The sequence below is a fragment of the Musca autumnalis genome, unplaced genomic scaffold (genome assembly GCF_047663935.1).
Source record: "Musca autumnalis isolate F117 unplaced genomic scaffold, ASM4766393v1 scaffold_4, whole genome shotgun sequence".
NCBI classification, from domain to species: domain Eukaryota; kingdom Metazoa; phylum Arthropoda; class Insecta; order Diptera; family Muscidae; genus Musca; species Musca autumnalis.
Genome location: NW_027411977.1, coordinates 157,958,091 through 157,977,119, shown reverse-complemented (window position 1 = coordinate 157,977,119; position 19,029 = coordinate 157,958,091). Strand labels below are relative to the sequence as shown.

Below are 19,029 nucleotides of genomic sequence, written 5' to 3'. Positions count from 1 at the left end.
TGATCTCTTCTTGTTCAGTTTGAACTTAGAAGTGGAAGTTAGATGAGATTGTTCTCATTTTCATATGCATAAAAACAAGGTTTTGCTTACTTTTGTGAGCTCTTGCTTAAATTTTGTGGAGCATGCCTTTTAGTTGACTCGCGTACACTAAAACGGAATCATGGTTGAATATTTTGTACCACAAATAAATAAAAAATGTTATCAACAGCGTAAGACAAATTTAGCAAGTGAGGATAAAAAATTATACAGGTTTGTAATCTTAATTATTATTTTTTATATAATTAATAATAAAATGATAAATACATAGATTTGATGGTAGTAGCATTTGCTGGTTAGCGAATTATTTTTTTGAGGAGTCAGAAGAAAGACGTGGTGGTGCCCTCAGAAACAATGATAAAATTCGACTCTATTTAAGATTCTGTGCAGATCCTGGATTCCAAAATGGTATAGCCACAGATATTGGAGTCCATCAATCAACAGTGTCGCGAACAATTGCGGAAGTTGCAAAACTTATATCTGCCAAAGCAAGCGAATGGATAAAATTCCCGGAAGATGCAGATCAAATAAAAGATTGTCAAAGGAAATGGCAGGCATTTTATTATATTTTTTTATTATATTTTTTTCCGTTATTTCTATTCCAAATTTTTGCTTCATTTCTTTGACACATGTTTCTATTGTTTCTTTTTTCTTATTTCTAATGCATGGTAACTGACTTTTTCAAGTAAATATTTATTTTCTTTAATTTTTTGTACTAAAAATTTAGATATATCGTCAGTTTCTATTTTATTATTATTATTATTTGCTTCTACTTTGCTTTGACAAATTTCACTTCCACTTGACGACATGTTTGCACTTCAATAACAATTAGACGTTTGATCTCAATTTACTCAAGTAATTGCAATTGGTTTGAACTCATTTTTATGCATACTAAATTGAGCAAAAGCTGTTGCTGTTCGATCTAACTCAACTTACGAGCAATTGCTTACTTGACTCAGCTCATCGCTTTTACTCGTTTTTATGCATGAGACCCAATATATTAGTTACTTCAATACTCTTGGCAACAAGTTCATTGCGTGCGGAGATTACAACGTAAAACACACTCTTTGGGGGTCTCGACTCGCTACTCCCAAAGGTAGGCAATTGTATTTTGCTATACAAGAGCTGAATCTAAGTACGATTTCACCAAACTCTCCTACATATTGGCCCACTGACCAAAATAAGGCACCGGATCTTATTGATTTTTGTGTCTCTAAGGGTATTCCAGAAAATTCTGTAACCTGTCTAACTAGCTATGAGTTATCGTCTGATCACTCTCCAGTATTCCTGACATTGCATACACATCAGATTGAACAGTACCAAAAATGCAAACTACACAATCAGAGAACAAACTGGCATTACTTTCGTTATCTTGTTAGTAAAAATTTAAACACAAAGCTATCTCTAAAAACAAAGGAGGAAATCAGGGAGAGTATTGAACATCTTGTATATGTTATACAGAACGCTTCATGGAACTCCACCCCCGAAAAAGGTTTCAAAAATACACAAACAGTTCCAAACTCAGTTCGTAAAAAAATATCTGAAAAAAGAAAGGCTAAAAAGCGGTGGCAGCAAACCAAGTCACCTGAAGATAAACGTATTCTAAACAAAGCTACATCAGAACTTAAAAAACTATTAAAAACTCTAAATGACAGGCAAATCGAGCAAGAGATTCGGAACTTGGGGCCAACTAGTTCATCAGATTATTCTCTATGGGTTTTTGTCTTCATTTTCCCTGTTATTGTTGTACAGTATGTCGTGTTTTGGTTTAATGTCTGTTGTCACCCTTCATAAGACAATGTGTGCAGGTCCACCATTATGTTATAGTTACTATATATAATGATTTATATGAAATGATGGCGATGCACAAGGGGTGAAATCGCAAAAAATGGAGATTAATTAAAAAAATTAGTTAAGTTTTTGGTATAACTGTCGTTACATGGTAATATGGTACAAAATTCTAAGTCTTTAACCAAAATGTAAAGATCATATATTGTTTACTTCTACAGTTACACTGTGATAAAGCTAAAGAATTTTTAATAATTTAAAGAGCACCATAAAAAAATTAAATTTTTTTGGTGTATAAAGAGTAATATTTTTTACGCATCAAAAGTGCCCTTTTTAGAATGGAATCGTCAACTTCAGTTAGAAATCTGAGTCTTAGAAAAATATATTTATGGCAAAAGAAGTTTAGAAGCATATTAAAAGTTAATTTAAAATGTATCCATTTTTCCCAATTTTTGAAAAGTGTTTAGAGTTAAAAAAGTAGCGGAATATTTTATATGGAGAATATTCCAAAACGAAAATATATAGAGATGATGTTTGATAGAAATATGTCCAATCCCTTCAAAATGCACAATTCACAATTTGAGCTAGTTTAGTTGCAATATATGCATAAAATATTCGAAAAGCCCCAAATTTGACTGTTAATCTATATGGGCCTATACCAAAACATTGACCTATATTGACAAATTTTCGCACTATGAATTTTTGGGTATTCAGAACTATAAATCCTAATTTACAGATAAATAAACTAAAAAATGTGGTCAAGACCCTCGAAATACATAAAATCGGGAGATACCCTTGTATGGGAGCTACAATAAAATATTGACCTAACTTAATAATGTTTTGCCAAATTTTAGCTTAACAAATAATTTATCACATTAGAAGATTTTAGATTCATCAAATAAGAAATGTAGGCAAAACCGTAAAAACACTTCATAGTTTTATGGTACACATTTACAGTGTTGGTCACAGAATTAGCACACCCCTTTGGGGCAAAATGATTTCAGTCAGCTAAGAGTTTTGATAGGGCAAATTGAAATATTTTCGTAAACAAAATCCTTTTCTATAATGTATTTAACAGATTTAATGATATAAGTGAATAGTATTATCAGTGGTTTTTTGAAAATAAAAGTTTTGTGAAGACGCCCAAATTATCAAGGGGACATATAATTAGCACACCCTATGATTTTTTAATTTAATTCAATTAATATACAAAAATTAATTTATATTGAAGTTAATTCATATTCAAAACGCATTGAACAAATCATTTTTTCAAAGAAAAAATAATTTATCACCCCGGACTCTCAAAATATATCCCAATAGCGGACCATTTTTCGTAATGTACACCTAAACGTCAGAAAGTCGCCAAAACTTTAAAAACAAATGTATAATTGGATCTGAAATTATTGGAATTGTTAACCGATTACTGAAATTTAAATATAAAGTGCAAAAACTTTTCAAAAAGTGTTTAAGGTAGATGATACATTCAAGAAAATGTTCGATTTGGAAGGGGTTTATAGAATTAAGATCAATAAAATGCACCCTTATGTAAAGAAGGATCAACTTATAACACCATTTGTTATTCAAAATTACAAGTCTGAATAACACCAAAGACCTATCACTACAAAACTGTCAACAAAGCGCTAGGTGAACACGTAGCACATGAGTATGTTTAAAGGTATAACCCCTTTCTAACAATAAAGGATTTTGAGGTTTGCTGAAATTGGTCAGAATCCATGAAAGTAGGCATATACTATTCAAGATAAATGTTTTCTGGATTATTGATTTTAAATTGAATCGTTTTAAGCTCCGGGAAACATATTATCTTGCGGTCTCACTAGACTATCTCCAATTTGCCTTATGTTTTCAAAATTATTGAAATTTGCGTAGGTCCCATAGAGATGAACATAGGTTTATCGTGGCATACATCACGACATATCGGTAAAATTCAGTCCAGATGGATAAGTATTTATATAATCAATAGCTCAAACCATCATATTACAGTTTCTTAATGAAAATTTTTGTGTAAAACGGATTTTACAGATGCACACTACTGGTGGGTACATCCCACTATTCGCAAATTTACAGAGATGAACAAGAATATGATGTTTTATTTGATGTTTCTATGAACTACTTGCCTCATTGAATTTGTTTACATGTGCAAAAATCGATAAAAAACACTAAACAACTGAAATTTCCATCAGTCCTTGGGACCCAAGGTGTACCTCATATAATTCCCTTCTGACACTGAAATTTCGGAGACTGGTGGAGAGTATAACTAGCAGACTGGAACTTATTCCCAAACGAAAAGGATTTAAAACTGAATATGGACGAACATATTGAAACTATTCACAATATTAGTGATTCTTTTAAGGTGTGCTAATTACGTGTCCAGTGAATTTAGGACATTTTTTACATTTTTGGGGGTTAGTCAAATTGACAGTTATGTTTCAGTTTCTGTATTGCGTTGTATTCTTTAAGCATACTACTGAGAATATATTAGTACAAATACTTTATTCCATACAACTACTTTTGAAGGTCTTTTTAGGCAAAATAAATGTTGGTAGTGGGGTGTGCTAATTGTGTGACCAACACTGTATGAGGGCTTCGAATATACTTCTCCAATCCCTCAATGCACCAAAACTGTGTTCCGTTATATTAATTGAAGTGTAAACATTCGAAAAATATTAACATTAGATCACTCAAATGCTTCCCTGAATTAATCTCCGTTTTTTAGAATCTTGCCCCAATGTGCGTCGGCTCAAACACGACAACAGCACAAGAATTGAATCCCCAAAGCGAATGTTGAATTGTGTGTCAATAAATATGTTCTGCCTAACAATATTTCAATCTAACAACCACCAACGAATGGAAAATATACATACATTGAAAAATACTACGTTGAAGGCAAACATCTTTATAGCGTGAATTAAGAATGTGATTGCTTAAGTCTGGAGTATTAAGAATTTTACCTGAAGATGTACTTTTTTGTATGTAGTTAAAGGGTTTAAATTCACAAATTAAATGTTTATGGTGTAAAATAAATGAAATTAAAAACGGTTATACTTTTGGTAAAATATTTATTTATTCATTAATTTTTAATACCGAAGGCTTTCTCAAGGCTTTCTTAAAAAACATAATACAAAACATAAAATAATTATAAAAATAAAACACTGTAACAAAAATAAATCAAAAAGCAATGTTTATATGCTTAACAGAAACACTTTGTACATTTATGTTATCGTTTAAAAACATAATATGGGTTACACTTTTAGTATCTTTTCCCAGAATTGACCTCCTCTCACATAGCAAATTACGGGCTTTTGAAAATATTCTTTCTGATGGTGCTGAACATGACATCATGGGACGATCAGTAAAGGAAGTAACTGATACCTTTAGGAAGGTCGAAGCAGAATCTGCGAAACTGGGTCTGGCGGTAAACGGCGAAAAGACCAAATTGGTGGTGTCGACGCGCAAGGCGTCCATAGAGCTCGGACCAACTGTGGAAGTTGGTACCTACAATTTTGAGGTAGTTAAAGACTTCGTCTACCTCGGCACTGCCATAAACACAACAAACAACATCAGTTGTGAAATAAGAAGAAGAATTGTATTGGCCAACAGATGCTACTATGGTTTAAGTAAGCAATTTAAAAACAAAGGCACATCTCGTCAAACAAAAATAACACTATACAAAACGCTGATACTACCTACCCGTTCTAATGTATGGCTCCGAAGCATGGGTACTTGCACAAGTAGATAAGGCAGTGTTTGGTGTGTTTGAGAGGAAAATTCTTCAAAAGATCTACATGCCGATTTGCGTTGACGGTGAATATCGACGTCGTATGAACCACGAGCTATATCAGCTATACAAAGACATGAATAAAGTTAAACATATCGAGATGCAACGATTGCGTTGGCTAGGCCATATCATAAGAATGAGAGATGATGAACCCGCCAAAAAAGCGTATGAATACATGCGACATGGCGGTGCACGCAGAATCGGCAGGTCTAAGCTTCGATGGAGCATACAAGTGGATGAAGAAATGAAAAGGCGCGGTATTCCAAAAAGTGAAGCGAAAAACAGAGAGGAATGGAGATCTTTTCTTAGTTCGGTCTATGGAACAAATGTTCTGTAATGGGCCAACTAAGTAAGTAAGTAAGATGGTGCTGAACTAGCAGGTATAGCGAATATCAACGCACTTAACTTATGGAGGTATGGAAATTCGTTCTAATGAGACTCCCGCCATTCCAATACATTGAAATGTTTATGGTACAGAACTGTCTGTGCGCTGTACCTTGATATTTCATTCGATACTTCTTCTCCTGGTATTGTGATCGATGAGTTTTGAACGAAAGCGTTGAAGATATCTTCTTCTACATCATTTCCCTCAATATCGCAGAAATTACGGTCGTTTGGAATGTTTTCGTACAATTCTGCCATCAGTTTGGTTTTGTCATGAGTTTTTATACCCTCCACTATAGGATGGGGATATATTAAGTTTGTCACTACGTTTGTAACTACTCGAAATAATCATTGTAGACCCCACAAACTATATATATTCTTGATCAGCGTGCAATTCTACTTCGATATAGCCATGTCCGTCCGTCTGTGGAAATCACTCTAGCGTCCGAACGGATTGACGTAGGTGGATGAAATTTTGGGAAAATATATTATATGTACGTAGGACTTTTGGTATTGAAAGCGGGCTATGTAGGACCACGCTTTCGTATAGCCCCCATACAAAATGACGCGTGACGCGTCGTCGTTTTAAGGAATTTGTAAGATATTTGTCCCATTTAACCACAGAATTAGTTGTAATTTGGTATTTTAGGCCTCCAGAGACCAAAAAACATTCCTACCAAAGTTGGTTTATATAGGTCCACGTTTTGGTATAGCCCCCATATAACGCCCCATATAAAGTACGCGTCATTTTAATATATTTTGAATGTATTAGTCCCATTTGACAACAGAATCGGTTGTAACTTTGTATTTTGTGTTTCCAGATGCTAAGAAACATTTCTACCATAAAACGTTTATATAGGTCCACATTTTGATATAGCCCCATAGGACGATATCTCCCGATTTTCGGTATTTTGAAGGTTTTGGCCTCATTATCACACCGAGATGGCTGAAATTTGGTATTTAGTGTTCGTTGGGGTTATAAAACTTTCCCCCAGAAATTTGTAGGTATAGGTCCACGCCATCACATAGCCCCCATAGAACGGTACCTTCCGATTTTCGGTATTTTGAAGGTTGTGGCCACATTAATCCACCTAAATGACTGAAAATTGTGGTGGAGGGTATAAAAAGTTCGGCCCGACCGAACTTAACACTTTTCTTACTTGTTTGTACCTCACTTTGATCGAAGTGTTGAAGTTTATTGGCAGGAGGAAACAGAAATAGAGCCACCTTGTGAATATCAAAAATATTTGGAGATATCACAGTCTGGATGTGATGTATAAGTTTATCTTTCAATTTTTGGATGATATCTGAATCTGCTATTTGTGAGCACAAATTTTTTAGTTTGTGGATCTGAGGAATTACGCAGTGCAGAGTAGGATAATTATCAGCCTCCAACGTTCTCGACGACTCTTCGAAGGGTTTTAAGACGCCAATAATATCATTTATTGCACCCAAATATTCGAAATTCTTCGGATTTCTCCTCAAGAATCCGAGATATATCAGACCAGTTTTGTTTAATGGATTCCAAAAGGAAATATACAGTATTCAATCCTGTAGGTGAAAAACTTTTAAGCGTAGTTTTAAGAGAACTATTTAGACCAGATTTATTAAAATATTTCACCAGCTTAGAGCAAATTTCAGAAATTGATTTGGGTTCCTTTACATCAGCAACAGCTTTCTCGACCACATTATTCAAGAGATGATTTATGCAGAAAATATGCTTATCGTTTCCGAATGCGGTCTTCATGTTTGAACCTCTTTCAGTAACGACATGCACAAGTTGGTTGAACTCACATCCGAAGTCAAATAAAATCTTTTCCATTTTAGATTTTATGTTACTGCCTAAAATTTAAAATAGAAAAAATATACTTTAAAATGAAAAAATTATAAATATTTAATAATTACCTGTATTTTGTCATTATCCATTCCCTTCATAGCCAGTGTTTTATGGACTAGTATTCCATCTCGTATATAATAAACAGCGGCACCAATGTATGTTGTCTTTAAAAAATTGTCCTTCCACAAGTCGCAGGTTATGGCAATTCCATTATTTTTCGCTGTCATAAGTTCATTCTTTAAGATGTCATGATGTTCTTCAATATGCAATATTTCTAGAAACTGTAGTTGAATGGGGGAGTAGCTTATTTATATCAATATTTTGACTATATATGTGACCGGTTTGTAGCACGAATTCAATAAAATTGTGTAGACCTGGTCATTTACGATATTAAATGGACTACAATTGCCAACAATCCACTGCACCATTTCTTCTTTTTAACATTATCGGATACATTGTCCTCTTTATATTTTTTATAGCAGTTATGCCTCAATAAATTTGATGTACACTTCTTATTACACTTGTATAGGTTCATACATCTGCTGCAAACCACTGTATCTTTTAAAACGGTTCCATTTTCATCTTTTATGTCCATAAATATATTAAAAACTTCACTTCTTGACACTCTTTTTACTGTCGTATATTCTCCACATTTTATTTTATATTGTATATAACCGAAATTTTCTATATTGAAACTATAAGGACACAACCTTTAAACTGAAACACTTATACATGATTGAAAGACTGAAATTTGCAAAAATGCACATTTTCAAATTGGTAAATAATGAAAACGGGAAAAATTGACCTGTTTTTATGACAAAAATAGTGAATGACACCTTTAAAGTAAGATTTCCCCAAGTCATTTCATAATTTCTACACGAAATACATTAAATATATTACCTGTAATTATGACAATTGGATTTACCTACGCGTTTCCGTAATTATAGATTTCAAATGCTTGACAATGGTTTCCCAAAATGGAACACTAAGAGTAAAACAGGCTGAAATGTATACCTGTTTTTATGGAATCAGTAAAGGATACGATAATTCTGGGATTTCCCGGTAATTGTTTACAATAGTAATTTTTTCGGTTTCAAAGGTTTTTATTACTAATTCATTTTAATTTATAATATTTGAAAGCCATATGTACACTGCAGCAACATATCTTCGCAACAGCAGCACACACTTCCTCAATTTCAACACACACGCACACAAACGACAGCTACCATGTTATCGTAGACTTCTTGCCTTTTTGGAGAACATCATGCAAATCTTCATATCTTGCCATGTCACGGACAAACCTTAAGCAGAGACACACATGAATTGAAGTGGGTACTGTTGTCGTGTGTCAATGTTTATCAAATACTCGGCACATGATTGACATAACAAAGTCAGTATGTTGAATAAAACACAATTCATTCAATGTCACATTTGCTAGCCTTTAATATCTACCTGTTTTATAGAAATGTAGTAGGCATAGGATTCCATTCTAAAACTTCAATAAAGAAACTTTATCGATATAGAACCACTGCGTGTTTCAAACTTTCCAATAGTCACTCGCCCCTTTCACACTACAGGAATTGATTTCGTAAGACCCTTTGATATAAAGACATTTACGGGTAGGGCATGTCAAATTACCAAGGATAATGTATGTGTCTTCGTCTGCTTTTCAACTAAAGCAGTTCACTTAGAAGCCACTTCTGACTTATTTTCTGCGTCATTTCTGGCAGTCGTCGTGGTTGCCCTAAGACAGTGTTTTCAGATAATGGGACAAATTTCGTTGGTGCATATCGTGAAATTGAAACTAACTTCATCAAAGAGGGTCGTGAAAAAGTTTGTTCTTCGCTAGGTTATCAAAGAGATCTCTTGGCAGTTTATCACAGCGGGTGCTCCCCATATGGGAGGCCTATGGGAAGCTGCAGTCAAAAGTTTCAAGAAACATTTTCGCCGTCGTGCAAAAACATTTAAATACACCTTTGAGGAACTTCCCACTGTTTTAGTTCGTATCGAGGCTTGCTTGAATTCCCGACCCCTTTGTCCTATAAATGATAATCAAACTGATGAAGTCGCACTTACCCCGGGTCATTTTCCTCATTGGTTCTCCTCTTCTTTCGCCACCTGAAGAAGTAATAGTCGGTTCACCTCTTGGTTTGGTCAATAGATATCGCAAAAAAGCTCTCACTCATCAATTTTGTATTCGTTGGAATGAGGAATATTTAGTCGAATTGCACAAGCAATATAAATGGAAACATCCTCAGCGATATCCAAATAAATGATTTAGTTGTGCTCCGTCATGAGCAATTACCGCCTACTTCGTGGAAGCTAGATGGTCACGTTAGAGTTATAGATCTTCGGACGGAACAAGGCAATGTTCGGCGACCAGTTACGAAGTTAGTTTATATTTATCAAGAATAATTAAACACATTTTTGTCGTATAAATCTTTGTTTAGATATGGAGTCATCATCGGAATTTTTACACCGACAATGACGGTGACATGATGTTGACGAGGAAGTTGAAAAGTAGATGTTATTGTCCCGAATTGATGTGGCGATAGCAGCCTCGAATAAACCTGCTCCCGTTCCATCAATTTTTAAAAATTTGATAGAAGAGCCGGCATTAGACGTCAATGTTGGTTTCGTTTATCCCAAAATGGATTAACCAATACTAAGAAATGTTGCTTTTAATACTTTTTTGGCTATTTTATAGAAAAAATTGTCAAATTTGAGCAGTTTTCTCAGGACATCGTTAAGTACCTAAAACAAAGTATAGTTGCACCAGATGCTTTTAGGTGATATACTCATTTGCAGAACCGTGTAATAAGACAAACATATCCTCAGTCGAAACGTTCAATTTGTAAAATTTATGTTATATCAATGTCACTATACTAAAAATAAAAAATATCAAAATATTTTCATTTACTAACGTATGTGGATGCTGGGGGGAGGGGCCAAAGCAAGGATCTATGCGTTGAATTGTTTTTTTAGAATATTTTCTATTCAATGAAGTCAAATTTTAAAGTAAACCAAACTCGGTTGGAAATAATTACCTAACACCATTTAAATATCCTAAATGAGGTGCCCCCTCATATTGATATAGCAAATATAGCAAATTTCGCAAAACGGTTTTCTACCTACGGAGAACATAAAATACCAAAATACAAACAAATAGATTGGTAAATGTGCTTGGAATCTTTAAAATGTGTTATATTGGCCGGTACCGCTCAATAGGGGATATACCTATACGTGAACAGATATTGACAATATTTTATACATATATTCTCCATCCACTGAAACCCCAATACACCAATTTGAATCAAAATCGGTTAAAAAATTAACCTAATACGTAAAAACGGTCACCACCGATATGTGGGGGCTATAGGAAACCGCAAGTCTATGTGGCCCATATTTATCCACGTACGACCCTCAACTATAAAAAACATTTTTGGAAAGTTTTAGTAACATACGTTCTTCACATTAAAAGTTATGAGTAAAGTTCCACTAAAGAGCCCATATATCGCACTTCGGTCGTAGTTGTTGATCACGGCCTTTTAACGTTATTTTGCCTTCGGCAACTTCACTTGTTCTCTCGCATTCGTAGAATACACACGCATAAAGGTAAAATCTTGTTTCTTTGAAACCCTTAAAGTTTACAACAATGATTTAAAAAAAAAAAACATGCAACAAAATTACATTCACAAATTGTTTTTATTTCTTTTCTTTTTGGGTTTCTCACACTTGTATCACACCAACAAAGTCAATAATTTAAAGTAATATCCAGAACCCAAGTTCAAACTTAAAAGTGGAGATATTAGGGTAACCACATAAAATGCAACAATCTGGTAACACCATAGCAGAGATGCATGCCTCAGTAGTTTAATGTATTACATCTCTTCTACACATTGTCAGTACCCAGTCAATTAGTCTCTTTCCAACAGTGAATTGATACACATCTCATCTGTACATATTCATAATTAATTATAATTAATACTTTATTTCATTCTTGTAGTAAGCGTCATAGAGTACAGATCGATCTCCTGTGTGGAAAAAACCAAGCAAATCTCTCAAGCCAAAGTTTAAGTGCCAAAATTAAATCAACAATATTATAAATTCTTGTGCCTTCTAGATCATTTCATAGGTGTTGAGTGTTTTAATTTGTGAAATCCTCGGTTGCTGGTGCTTTTTGTTTTTGCACGCAACTACCAGAACTTTATAGTTCTGTGCTAGTGTGTGTGTGTGTGTATACGATAAAGAACAGTTATTTCCTAGAACTAGAATTTTCTCGGTCTAACAATCTAGAACTGTTTGCAACATTCCTCTAAGACTTTTGATTAACTATATGCACAATGGCGGAGGGAGTTAACATCCCCCCCATTCTAACCAAGCCTGAAATCAGGCATTCTCAAAGAAACTATGACAAAAACAGTGCAAATAGAAGATCTCGTATAGAAATCATTGAAAAAAACATTTGTCCTATTCGCGATCGAAGTCGTAGCAGTACACGTGAAATTATTAATAAAAAACCCCGATGCGATAAACTAGATAATCCTTTAAACAATACAGACAGTGATTTAAATGAATTACAACCAATGCAAGTGTCACCCCAAAATAATGATGTTGAATTCTCTTAAAACTCTAATACTGATAGAAATGTGCAAAACAAAAGTAATGAACTAAACAAGAAAGAATTCTTTTATGGTGTTGATCACCAGGGTCCGTTTATTGTCTATGTAGACAGAGTAGACTCCAGTAATAATATCACTCCTATTAACACAATTTCTTTATCAAGGCTTTTCAAAACACTCGCCATACCAGGAGTATTGGACACTTTCAAAATTGGTTTTGGCAGAGCAAAAGTTTACTGCAGAAGTGCACAAGCTGCCAATTTGTTGGTAAGAAACGAGCAGCTGAAAGAAAAAGGATATCAAGGTAAGATTTTCGCACACTTTGTTTCTAAGGCGTTCGGCGTTCCAACTGATGTGCCCATAGAAGAAATCGAAAGATCAATAAAATCGGATGTGCCTATACTAGGTGTGACTAGGCTGACAAGAATTGACAAAGATGCACGGGTCCCTACACCCAGAATTAAAATACTGTTCAAAGGTGTGAACTTGCCTAAGACGGTAAGGATTTTTGATTACACAAAACGAGACGTAAAACACTTTGTTTCATTTTCGCAATGTTACAAGTGTTTCCGTTTCAATCATTTCGCAGACCACTGCAAGGAAAAACAACCGCTTTGCCGCACTTGCTACAATCTACACGAAAAAGACGAAGATTGCAAACTACCATTAACATGCTCAAATTGCGAAGGCAATCATGCACCCACTTTCAAGAAATGCCCGGTACGTGAGGAAGCTTACCAAATCAAGAGAATAATGACTATCGAAAACGTAACGTACAAGGAAGCGCGAAGGAAGTACTCCCCTGCATTCTCCAATAAATTCGACATTCTGGGTGATGATGTTGAAGCAGAATTTCCATCAATTACAAGTACAAATAAAAAGGCTAAATCCAAACCGGACATTATTAACAACACTGCAGAATCAGTAAAGTTCATCCATGCAAGAAACTCTTATGCAAAAATTACCAAGGTCAACAAAAACAGACAAAGAGAAGCTGAAAATGCAGCTAAAACAATGATGGAACACAAAAAAGCACTAGAAGAAGGAGAAACTTACAAGTCTGGAAACGGTGTAGCTCTCAACAACATGCACAAAGTAAAAGAAATTCAAGACTTTTTATGCAAAATTGCAAACGAAATTCAAACTGTTAGTCAAAAAGAAAATAAAAACATTCCCAGCGAATATTCTCGCTACTTGGCAAGTCTTAAACAACAAATCGACGGTCAAATTGTCGACATCGACGCATATGGAATAAGAACACGTACCCAGGAACTGAGAAACAGCGACATAGATATGTGATTGTACCCACCACCTTCAATATTACATTTCTTTTTATTAAAATTATTATTAATATAATCATCTTTAATCTCTTATCATTATGATCATCTTACAATACAACATCCAAAGTATAAATAAAATAGAAAACAAAAACCTCCTGGAGCTCTTTCTACACGAGGAAAATATCGATATTGCGATTCTATCGGAAACTTGGGTTAAGGATAACTCAAGCATAAGCCTACTTGATTATAATTTTATTAATAAAGCAAGAGCAGACGGATATGGTGGCGTAGGTATCGCTGTCCGAAGGAATATCACGTATAGCATTATCGATTTTCATTCGAATTATGAAATCATTGGTATCACAACACACAATCTCCGCAAAAATCTCAACATCATTGCTGTCTATATTCCACCAAATCGTAGAAGGAATGAGTATAAAAATATCATTAAAGCAATTTTCGAAACTGCAGCAAGACTCAAAGGCACCACTTTAATAGCAGGAGATTTCAACGCTAAAGCCGTTTCATGGGGAAATCAAATAACAGATGCGCAAGGTGATTTATTGCTTAATGAATTAAATGACAATGATTTCATATGTCTCAACAACGGAGAACCAACATTCTCAGTCAACAACATTTGGTCGGCCATAGATCTCTCGTTCATAAACACATGCGAACACCGCGTAACCTGGAACGTACATCCAACAAAGCTTACCAACAGCAATCATTACCCAATAATTATTAACATCTTCTCTAACGATAAGGTAAAAAGTCGGAGCAAGATTCAATACAACAAAGTGTATGCTGATATTAAAAACATGAACGTGGGTAACAGTCTTACTGAATTTACATCGAATATGAATACTATCATAAAAAGTAACACCATTTCTATCGATCCCAACAACAAACACACGCCAAAACCTTGGTGGGACGATGAAATAAAAGAACTGTACCATGCAAGAATGAGAGCTAGGAAGAAATACCAAAGAACGAAATCGTGGGAAGATTGCTTAGCGCTGGGCGAAGTCGAAAGAAGATTATATAAAAAAATATTAAGAAGGAAAAGAAGAAGCTTCAAACAGTTCCAAAGCCAATTAAACAATCCGAACTCAAGCAAGGAAATGTGGGACATGCTCAAAAATGTCAAAAAATACAAAAAAGAAAAACCAATCAACAATATTTGGAATGAGGAACAAAAGAAGGAATACCTTGAGTTCATTGCGCAACAATGTAACGGCAGCTTTAACTCAACATCAATATGCTTTGGAAATATTCTCAGCGATCGCCCTCAGCTTAACCCGCAAACCTTTGAACAATTTCTAAATAGCAGAAGTACAACCTCGGCAGCCGGACCGGATTGTATTACATACCAAATGATTGTCAGCCTTAATGAAGAAGAAAAGCACAAATTTTATCAAATGTTGCTGAATATATGGAATACAGGAGAATTCCCAGAGGAATGGAGGCGAATTAGAATTTCCCCCATACCAAAAAGGGGAAAGGATCCAGCTGTCATACAAAATTACAGGCCTATCGCTTTAATGTGCACCTCGCAAAAAATCCTTGAAGGCGCTATCAAGGAGAATATCCTTCGTTTTGCTGAGGAACAAAAAATAGTACCTGCAAGATCTTACGCTTTCAGACCGGGCAGATGCACTGCTAGCTGTATTAATGATGTTATAAACACAATTGATTTGCTAAAAAAATCCGGAAACAATGTTGTGGGTGCTTGTGTTGATGTCGAAAAGGCATTCGACAACACGGACATCACCAAACTGGCAAGAATTCTTTTCGAGAATGGTTTCAACACCCATATTATCAAATGGATTGTTGATGGTATGAAGCGTAGATACCTTGAATGCGGCAAAAATTCTATAACTGTGACAAATGGACTTCCTCAAGGCAGCGGGCTTAGCCCCATCCTCTTTAATATTTACACCTCGAAACTACACAGAACCACATCAAATAATGTTGCAATATTCCAATTCGCTGATGACTTTTTTATTTTGTGTCATGATCGATTTTTTCAAAGGGCAAGAGATCTATTAGTTGAAGAGTTACTGAGATTCAACTCTGGCTGCGCTAGTCTAAATCTGAGCATCAATATGGAAAAAGTGAGCACTATGCATTTCTGCCGAAGGCCGAAACAATTAGAAATTAGTATAAATGGTACACCCCTAATTCAGGCGAACAGCATAAAATACCTTGGCGTACATATCTCAGCCAGCGGCTCCGCTAAAATACATGTTGACGAATCTGTGGCTAAAGTTGATCAGGCGTGCAATTTCCTTAGAATATTAAGTGGTTGCAGATTTGGTTTATCACCGTCAAAGGCACTCAACTTTTACAAGTCATTTGCTCGAGCAAAGCTGGAATATGGAGCCACAGCGATCTCAAACTTAACGAAGTGCTCCGAGAAAAGAATCAAAACATGTATTCAAGGTTTCCTTCGTAAGGCTTTGGGACTCATAAGGTCAACACCCACTCCTATCATTTATCATTTGGCAGCCGAACTACCCCCCAGGTACAGGTTTCAATTTGCTACAGCAAAAGAATTAGTTAAAGCTAAAGCCTATGGACTTCCCATCTTCAACAATGCCAGACAACTGATTCTTCATAACACCAGCTATGCCCAAGTCTTAAACAAATTTGAAGACATCATCAATAATGTTGCAGAAACTAATATAGTGCCCATATTGCCAAAAAATGTAATGGTCAACACGAACTTCTTCAAAGGACTGGTAACCACTAAAAGAGACGCGAATGATGAGATAATTAAACAACTGATAAACGAGAAGATTAGCAACTTGTTACACCAAGGTTTCGAGATTTTTTTCACCGACGGGTCCGTCTCCAGTAATTCGTCCGGAGCAGCTCTACTACATGTCAACAGTAACACTATCAAATCATTCTACACAAACAAGAAGCTTTCCTCAATGTCGGCGGAGATTCTGGCATTTCTGCAAGTCGTTTTATTTGCGCAAGAAAAAAATCATTCGAAAATTGCAATTTTATCCGACAGTCTCAGTGGGATCTTGGCAGTTAATACAAAACAGCACAAAAATTTTCTTATAGACGAGCTTATCAAAATTCTGAACACGTCAGCGATGGTAGTGGAAATGCACTACATACCCGGACATGTCAACATCACTTCTAATGAACTAGTAGATCATGCAGCTAAAAATGCCAGCAGTAACGGCTCTCTCTTGGACATAGACTGGCCAATCAATGACGCCATTGCCAGTATACAAGATAAAATCTGGGAGGAATGGACCAGAGAATATTCAAACATCGCAATAGAAGGTAACTCTCACTACTACAAAATATTCCCTGAACCAAGTAGAACCACTTGGTTCAAAAAATCCAAGTTGTACTCCGGTGATCAAAAAATAGTTAATCGCATACTCAGTAATCACACATTCAGTAAAAGCACATTGTACAAAATGAATGTAGTTCCATCGGGTGATTGTGACACTTGTAACGCAGAAGACACGGTTTCTCATATCCTATTTGAATGCACCAAATACAGCAACATAAGAGGTAATTACTCCAGCTTCAGTGAAATCCTCCCCGTCGAGGACTTCATGGCAAAACACCAAGGAGAAAAACTATATGATCTAGTCAAGTTTTTAAAAGAAATCAATGTTGAAATATAAATTTAAGGCACATAGACAAAGTCTATATAATTTGTTTTGGCCTCCATACATGGGATTGCTTGGCAAGCCCTTGGGCCAATATACCTCTCTCTATAAAAAAATAAATTATAGACGAAGGCATTTGGCTCAAATTGCGAAGGCAATCATGCACCCACTTTCAAGAAATGCCCGGTACGTGAGGAAGCTTACCAAATCAAGAGAATAATGACTATCGAAAACGTAACGTACAAGGAAGCGCGAAGGAAGTACTCCCCTGCATTCTCCAATAAATTCGACATTCTGGGTGATGATGTTGAAGCAGAATTTCCATCAATTACAAGTACAAATAAAAAGGCTAAATCCAAACCGGACATTATTAACAACACTGCAGAATCAGTAAAGTTCATCCATGCAAGAAACTCTTATGCAAAAATTACCAAGGTCAACAAAAACAGACAAAGAGAAGCTGAAAATGCAGCTAAAACAATGATGGAACACAAAAAAGCACTAGAAGAAGGAGAAACTTACAAGTCTGGAAACGGTGTAGCTCTCAACAACATGCACAAAGTAAAAGAAATTCAAGACTTTTTATGCAAAATTGCAAACGAAATTCAAACTGTTAGTCAAAAAGAAAATAAAAACATTCCCAGCGAATATTCTCGCTACTTGGCAAGTCTTAAACAACAAATCGACGGTCAAATTGTCGACATCGACGCATATGGAATAAGAACACGTACCCAGGAACTGAGAAACAGCGACATAGATATGTGATTGTACCCACCACCTTCAATATTACATTTCTTTTTATTAAAATTATCTATATATATAAAAGAGTAGTGAGGTGAGTGACTGACTGACTGACTGACTGACTGATTGACTGACTGATTCATCAGCGCCCAGCCGAAACCGCTGAAGCTAGAAAGTTGAAATTTTGGGTGTAGGTTGCTGTTGGTGTGAAGGGGTGAGATAAGGCTGGGTTTTTGGAAATTCGACCTAGAAGCGTACGAAAAGTACTAAAAGGTACTAAATATGGTACCCGTTTATTAGGCAAACGGTAAGAGCTAGAATTCTGAAATTTGGAATGAGGGTAACTGATGGAGAGCTAGAAAGATGTACCAAAGGGTTTTTGGAAATTCGAACTACAAGGGTACGAAAAGTACTAAATGGTACTAAATTTAGTACAATTTGGATTTGTGCGAACGGATAGAGCTGGAATCCTGAAATTTGAAATTAGGTTAACTTGTGGAGAGTAACAAAGAAAGGTTTTTGGAAACTCGAACTATAAGTGCACGAATAGTACTAAATGGTACTAAATTTAGTACAATTTGGATTTGGGTGAACGGATAGAGCTGGAATACAGGCATTTGGAATGAGGGTCACTGATGAAGAGTAAGAATGAAAGGTTTTTGGAAATTCGAACTGTAAGGGTACGAAAAGTACTAAATGGTACTAAATTTAGTACAATTTTGATTTGGGTGAACGGATTGAGCTGGAATACAGACATTTGGAATGAGGTTCACTGATGAAGAGTAACAATGAAAGGTTTTTGTAGATTCGAACTATAAAGGCACGAAAAGTACTAAATGGTACTAAATTTAGTACAATTTGAGTTTGGGTGAGCGAATGGAGCTGGAATCTTGAAATTTGGAAT

General features: G+C 35.4%; 1 protein-coding gene and 1 long non-coding RNA gene across 4 annotated transcripts in view; one reads left to right on the top strand and one right to left on the bottom strand.

The window, feature by feature from the left end:
* DIP2 (disco-interacting protein 2) overlaps window positions 1–19,029 on the bottom strand; it is a 527,750-nt gene that overhangs the window by 450,957 nt on the left and 57,764 nt on the right. The gene's annotated exons all lie outside the window — the stretch shown is intronic.
* Window positions 124–18,019, top strand: LOC141402553 (uncharacterized). The gene is made up of 2 exons (XR_012412657.1): window positions 124–249; window positions 308–18,019. It is a non-coding gene; the product is annotated as an uncharacterized lncRNA (long non-coding RNA).